Genomic DNA, 7,058 nt, shown 5'->3' on the forward strand with positions numbered 1-7,058 from the left:
ATGGTGAATGTTCCTAAAACCCTCCAGACTTTCTGTAAGAAATGTGCCAGTCACCAACTCCACAAAGTGACATAGTACAAGGAGAGTAAGGATTCTCTGTGTGCTCATGGAAAGCAGTGTTATGACAGGAAGTAGAGTGGCTGTGATAGGCAGACTAAACCAATTTTCCAGAAAAAGTCTAAAACTACAAAGAAGATTGTGCTGAGGCTTCAGTGCATTGAGCCCAATTGCAGATGTAAGAGAATGCTGGCTATTAAGAGACGCAAACATTTTGAACTGGGAGTAGATAGAAAGAAAAAGGGCCAAGTGATCTAGTTCTAAGCCTCATCTTTTTTTTCATTATGAAGACAAAAAAAATCTTGAGGTTATGTTCACACATACACAACACACACACACACACACACACACACACACTTCAGTAGGCCTATCCTGTGTGCTAGGCAGTATTCTAGGAGCTAGGGATATAGCAGTGGTCAAGAATCAAGGGCTGGGCCGGGCGCGGTGGCTCACGCCTATAATCCTAGCGCTCTGGGAGGCCAAGGCGGACGGATTGTTTGAGCTCAGGAGTTTGAGACCAGCCTGAGCAAGAGCAAGACCCCGTCTCTACTAAAAATAGAAAGAAATTATATGGACAGCTAAAATATACATAGAAAAAAATTAGCTGGGCATGGTGGCGCATGCCTGTAGTCCCAGCTACTCGGGAGGCTGAGGCAGTAGGATTGCTTGAGCCCAGGAGTTTGAGGTTGCTGTGAGCTAGGCTGACGCCACGGCACTCTAGCTCAGGCAACAGAGTGAGACTCTGTCTCAAAAAAAAAAAAAAGAATCGAGGGCCAGGCTGTCAGAGAGCTTTCATGCTCATGGGAGAGACAGATCATATACAAGTAAAAAAATATATTTCAGATAATGATAAGTGACACAAAGGAAGTAAAACAAGGTGATATGTTAGAAAATGACTCGAAGGCAGACATTATTGGGTACGTTGAAACAGGGAAACATCACTAAAGAAGTGATACTTGAGCTGAGTAAAGTGTCAGCTGTGGAAAAGGTGAGGGAAGAGCATTCCAAGCAGGGCAAAGAGCCGGGGGAGGAACTGGGCAGCTCGGTGTACCCCAGGGACAGAAGGAAGGCCACGTGCCAGAGCACAGTGGACACAAGGGAGAGTGGTCTGAAGTCAGAGAGTAGATAGGGGCCAGGCCATGGAACAATTTACAAATTGTGGCAAAGGATTCGGATTTTATTCTAAGCGCAATGAAAAGGTTTTAAGTGACTTATCGGATTTACATTTTTCAAAGATAACTCTGGTGGCTCCACATTGCCCCCTTTGGGTGGATACTGTGCCTGCCACCATCTGGCTGCATGACCCAAATTATATGGCACCGTTCTCCAGTGCTCCAAGTACACCCTCACAGGCCCACTGAAAGGAGTCTATGCAGACAAACTGCTTCTCAAAGGCCCCCCTGACTGTGAAGGAGGCACGAGCAGAAGGTCCATTCTCCTTGGTGCTTGGTGAGTGCTGACGCCTGCAGCAGGGGAGGCCTCGGTCAGTGTCAGAGCTTAGCACCTGGCTGAAGGGTGAGCCCACTCCATGTCTTCTACTGAAGACACCGTGTCCCCACTCAATTCCCTCATGAGGCTCTTTGAAATTAAAGGCTAGGTGTTCCCCCTTCCTGGTTTCCTGATAATTCCTCCATCACACTCTCTGTGTACAGATTGTCCTGGGAAGAGAGGGCTCAGTGGGGGAGAAAAAAAGCCTCAGAATATTCACAAAGCCACATAAAAACCCATATAAATAAATACAGGTGAACCTCACATTAAGAAGATGCATTCATCACTCCCATAAATATTTATTGGGCATCCACAATGCACCAGGCACTATTTGAGGTATTGAGGATTCATCCATCCATTCTGCAAACACTTATTTAGGCCAACTATATGCACAATATCTGGAGATAAAAATGAACATGTCCTAAAATAATAGTAGATTTTAAATAAATATTTGGGTCGGGCGCGGTGGCTCACGCCTGTAATCCTAGCCCTCTGGGAGGCTGAGGCGGGTGGATCGCTCGAGGTCAGGAGTTCGAGACCAGCCTGAGCGAGACCCCATCTCTACTAAAAATAGAAATGAAAATTATATGGACAACTAAAAATATATATATAGATATATATATATATATATAAATTAGCCGGGCATGGTGGCGCATGCCTGTATTCCCAGCTACTCGGGAGGCTGAGGCAGTAGGATCGCTTAAGCCCAGGAGTTTGAGGTTGCTGTGAGCTAGGCTGACACCACGGCACTCACTCTAGCCCGGGCAACAAAGTGAGACTCTGTCTCAAAAAAAATAAATAAATTAAATAAATAAATAAATATTTGTTACATAGATGAGTGACTGACTTGGTTGGGGGGTGGGAGTAGGCTAGGGATTGTTCATTTTACAAAGAAATTAACTGACAGCTCCTTTAAATACAACTTTCCCTCCCAATGTATATAAATGGGGCCCAGCTTTGAAGAGTCAGTTTGTTCACTCCTTTTCAGTGCTTGATCGTGTAAAGGCAGTGTCCCAGAGCTGGCTTATACTGGCTCAGGAGAGCCAAGTGTTAAACTTTCAGAAATTATTAAACACAGTCATTATTAAAAATTAAATTACATAAACTGATAAGTTATATTTAAAACAGAAGTACTAAATACTCAAACTCATCACTTCCTAATTATTTTACTACTATCAGTATTTTTAAGGTTATTTACATCTATTGTATCTATGTGGAGGAAATACTATATAACAGTGTCCCACTGTGCATCCCCTCTCAACTGCGCATTCAGTGATGTCACACTGGTAGCTTGAACTGGCCACAGCTGGAATTTTTACACCACAGAAATTGACAACTGGAAACACCAGAACATTGGCCCCTTGGAGAGCTGGTTGTTAGACATTTATCATCGTACCACTGGTGTAGGTCTCTATTATATAGTCTTCTTATATTAATTGTCTTGTAGTGAATCTTGTTTTAGAATCTTATTGACAGAATTAAGTGGACTAGGCTAAGAAGTCTTTCCTGACACTGATCTTTTTGATCCTTCTCGATATGCTAATTAAGCAACCTGCAGCCCAGGAGGAGGCCTTTTAGTTACGCACAAGTAGTCACCAGAGGATTCTTTGAAGGAACAAGGATATTATTCCACAAACTTTTATTTAGCAGCTAATATGTACAAAGCTGTGTGCTGAAGGCAAGGGAAGATACTAGATAAATAGTAGTCTGTGTTCTCAAGGAACTCATTATAGAGGAGGTGACACAAAACCTATCAATAATACAATGTAATAAGTGCTCTGACGGAGAAACGGAAGTGTGGAAGAGAGAGAAGCTAATTCAGAAACCATCAAAGAAGCTTCAAAGCGTAAAGGAAAATGAAAATCTCAGGACCACCCCCTAGCTCCTTATGCAAAAGGGAAAGTCAAGCCTGGAGACTGAGTCATGCAACAATCCCCTTCCAAATGAATAACTGTTACTAACATTATGCATTAGCCACATGCCCCACAGAAAGGCAAAAGACCTCAGTATCTATAAGGACTGCCCCCACAGGTCATTCATAAGGGAATTCCTAGCTTACCTCCCATAAAACAAGGACACGCAAATTGTAACTTTATGTCTACATGCTAAATCTAGCTCCTAAAACTAAAATCGGTTCTATTCCACACTAATAATGTTGATTACAAGTTTATCTTCCCAGGTGCAGAACACAGACAAGACAAGATCAATCATTCTTCCCCCCACCAAGGGACATCTACATAATTGATTCTTCCTTCACTCTCTTTTTCTCTTCAAATATTCACCTTATCTTATATAAAATATAGATTTTCTGGGCCTCACAAGAATGGAACCATTTGCCTCACACCCCCATCCTTTTTCTTTGTGTGTGCCCTCTCCCCTTTAAATGCTGAGTTCCCAAATCTTGCTTTGTGTGTGTGTGTTGGGGGGAAACAGTCACAGATATATCTGTGGCTTGTGTTTTTCCTGGGCAAGTCCTCAAACTTTGGTTTAATAAACCTCCACTGATTGAGATCTTTGCCTCAGTCGCTTATTTTGAGTTGTCAAAAGAGAACCCGTACTATAAGCATCGGTGTTTGTCTTGTTCTCCACTGTGTCCCTAGCACTTAGCACTGTGCCTGGCACAACATTGCCACTCAATAATTGTTGCGTGAATGAAGGACTTAGCAATTACCATGACCCTTGAAAATAAGGAAGTTTGCCAGACAGATAAAAGTGGGTATAGGGAGGGCATTCCAGGCAGAAGAAACAGCATGTGCAGAAACGTGGAGGGCAAAGAGCTTGGTACATTTGAAGGAAAGGTTTAATGTGGCATGAGGGATCCAGGGACCAAAATTGGTAAAGGTCAAAGTATGGAAGAGGGGTTCTCTGCCTCAAATCTCTGCAGAGCTCTCAAAAGACAAGCCTTAGGGACAGAGCTAAGAGCAATGCAGGGTGTCACAGAGAATCAGATTTCAGTTTAATACAAAGAAGTTTCTAACAGAGTTGTCCAACAGTGGAATGGGCTGTCTTGGAAGGCAATGAGCAAGTTCCCTATGAAGGAAGCAAACAGATACCAGACATACTCTTGGTGCAACAAATTGCTATGGGTAGATGCATTTTTTTCCCTGACTAGATCTTGGAAGAATTGATCAAGTCTCCTTTTTTAAAGAATATTGGATGATATATGGACAACTATCTCCAATAGTAATTCTGCAGAAGACACAAAAACTTTCCTCAAGTGCTTGTTTCTTATGTCAATCAGTGACTAAAGCTAAAGCCAATAGGGGTGCTAAAGGCACTTCCATGAAAGAATGTCTCTGCAAATCACTGAGGTCTTCGCTCATTTATGCAGCAATTATTTATTCAGTATCTTTGTGTGTTGGGGATTTTGTTAAGTGTGGAAATACAGATATAAATGAAAAAAGGCACCTGCACTCACAATACAGGATAGAAATGCAGATAAATATTTATACTCCAATAGCTATTATTACAACTGAAAAGGCTATGGGGGTAAAAAAAAAAAAAAAAAAAAAAAGACCAAAAATTCAATTCGCCTGGGGAAATCAGAGAAGGTCTCAGAGGGGAAGTGACTCAGAGCTGACTTTTGCTCCATTCACAAGATGAAGTAGAAGAAAGATAGTCCAGGCAGAAGGAAAACAGGTACAAGGATACGGAGGTGTGACAATGCATGGCCAGTCTGGGGAGATGTGTGGTTGGGCAATGGTAGATAGGAGCCAAAATGTGCATGGTCTTGAATCCAATGCTGAAATTTTTGGATTTTAATCTGTAAATGGAAGGAAGTCAATATTCGGTTTTAAGTGGGAAGGTGATGTGATCAGATCTGTCAATAGAAATGATCAGCATAGTTTTCATGGCAGGTGGAGGAAAATAGATTGGAGGAGCCCAGACTAGGAGCAGGAAACCTGCTTAGAGGCTGCCGGGAAAGGCTAAGTAAGGAATGACAATGGCCTGAGCTCTGGAGATAATGAGGATAGAGAGGAGGGTTGAGATGGTAGAAAACTTTCTTTGAAGTAGAATGGTCAGGATGTCGGGAGGCCTATCTTAATCCATGTCCTCTTACATCTAAGACATGAATATATGTGCACAGCACATAGACAAAGACGGAGAAAGGAAAGGATCACTGGCCCAGACCCTTGGGATGAGACTGCTTATGCAATTTAGCACTAAATTTAACTCTGAGCTTCTTGAAAGCCAACGCAAAAAGGGAAGCATGATGACATACCTAGCTCTCATTATCTGTTAAAGTATATACTGAAGGGAAAGGAAGAGACTGGCCAGATTAGAGTGGGAGAAGTTAAGCCTAAAGGACACTGGGAACAGATCATGTTTGTCCCTTATTCTGAGATCCCTGAGGAAGGGCTGTTTCTGGGATCAGTGGTTCCTCCTACTGCTCTTTGTCGGGGGGAGGGGGGTGTTGTGACCTGACAGCACATTGGGATGGGGAGCCCAGCATTGGCCCAGGAAGATATCTTTATAGACAGCCAGTCAGTCACAAGTGTTTAAACCTGGAAATCCAATTCTCTACCAGAGTGGGATATGGCTCAACATCGCTTCTCACTCTGTGGAGTTTCCAGTATTTCTGCAAGAGAAGCTGGGCAGGAAGTCAAGGTCCAAAGAAAGAATGGATGTATTTACTCAAAGTGGCCCAGCAAGTTAGGGATAGTGCCAGGACAATGGCTCTGCCCTTTTGATTGGAGAGCTTGGTTGTTTCTGGTCTGAGCAGAGCTGGTTATTCTCTCCTTAGGGCCCTATTAGTTCATGCACTCATTCAGCACAAGGTATGGAGCACCAACCCTGGGCTGGGGGTGTCAGGGCTCTGCCCTCAGGGAGCTCACCTTCTGGTGGGAAAGACAGCCCTTTGACAATCTCTACTTCTTAAAATGATTGAATGTGGCCATCACTCTCTGAGAGGTGCAGGCCTCACCAGCAAAGGCAAAGGAGAGGTGTGTCTTGTTTGGGGAGGGAGAGGGGGAAAAGCAGGGGAAAACTTCCAGGGGAGGGGCAAAGGATCTCTCCAGGCTGATTTTCAGTCTGGGGATGGTGCACTGGTGGACTGAGCAGAGACAGAGGGCAGCTGGCATTCTAGGCACCTGGAATTAGGAATTCTCTTGAGGTTTGAGTGCTTTGATGGTCATTATCTCATTTGATCTTCCCAACAATTGTGGGAAGAAATTAAAGATATTTTAAAATATTAAAATACCCAATATTAGAGCTCGGGAAGCAGACTCTGAGGTGACATGCTCAAGACTACAAACTGAATGAAGAATGGCAAGTGTCCTAATTCCATCCATATGCTGAGTTCTGGGCACATAACAGGGCGCACCCTACCCTGAGCTTTCCCGTTCCTGCAGCCCACTTCCCCACCCTGACCCCGACGGCCCATCCTTCCCCACCTGAAGTCTACCTCGGCTCTCCCCTCCAGCACTCTGGGCGTCGCGGGGAGTCAGGGGTTAAAACCCGTGGCCCGGGTGGCCCCTTCCCCCTCCCCGGCTCCCTCGCCTCCACTCGGCGCC

At 44.1% G+C, this 7,058-nt stretch overlaps 1 pseudogene; it reads left to right on the top strand.

The window, feature by feature from the left end:
• LOC123641036 lies at positions 1-315 on the top strand (annotated as a pseudogene).
• The last annotated feature ends 6,743 nt before the right edge of the window (positions 316-7,058 follow it).

This window comes from Lemur catta, chromosome 7 (assembly GCF_020740605.2).
Source record: "Lemur catta isolate mLemCat1 chromosome 7, mLemCat1.pri, whole genome shotgun sequence".
Classification (NCBI taxonomy): domain Eukaryota; kingdom Metazoa; phylum Chordata; class Mammalia; order Primates; family Lemuridae; genus Lemur; species Lemur catta.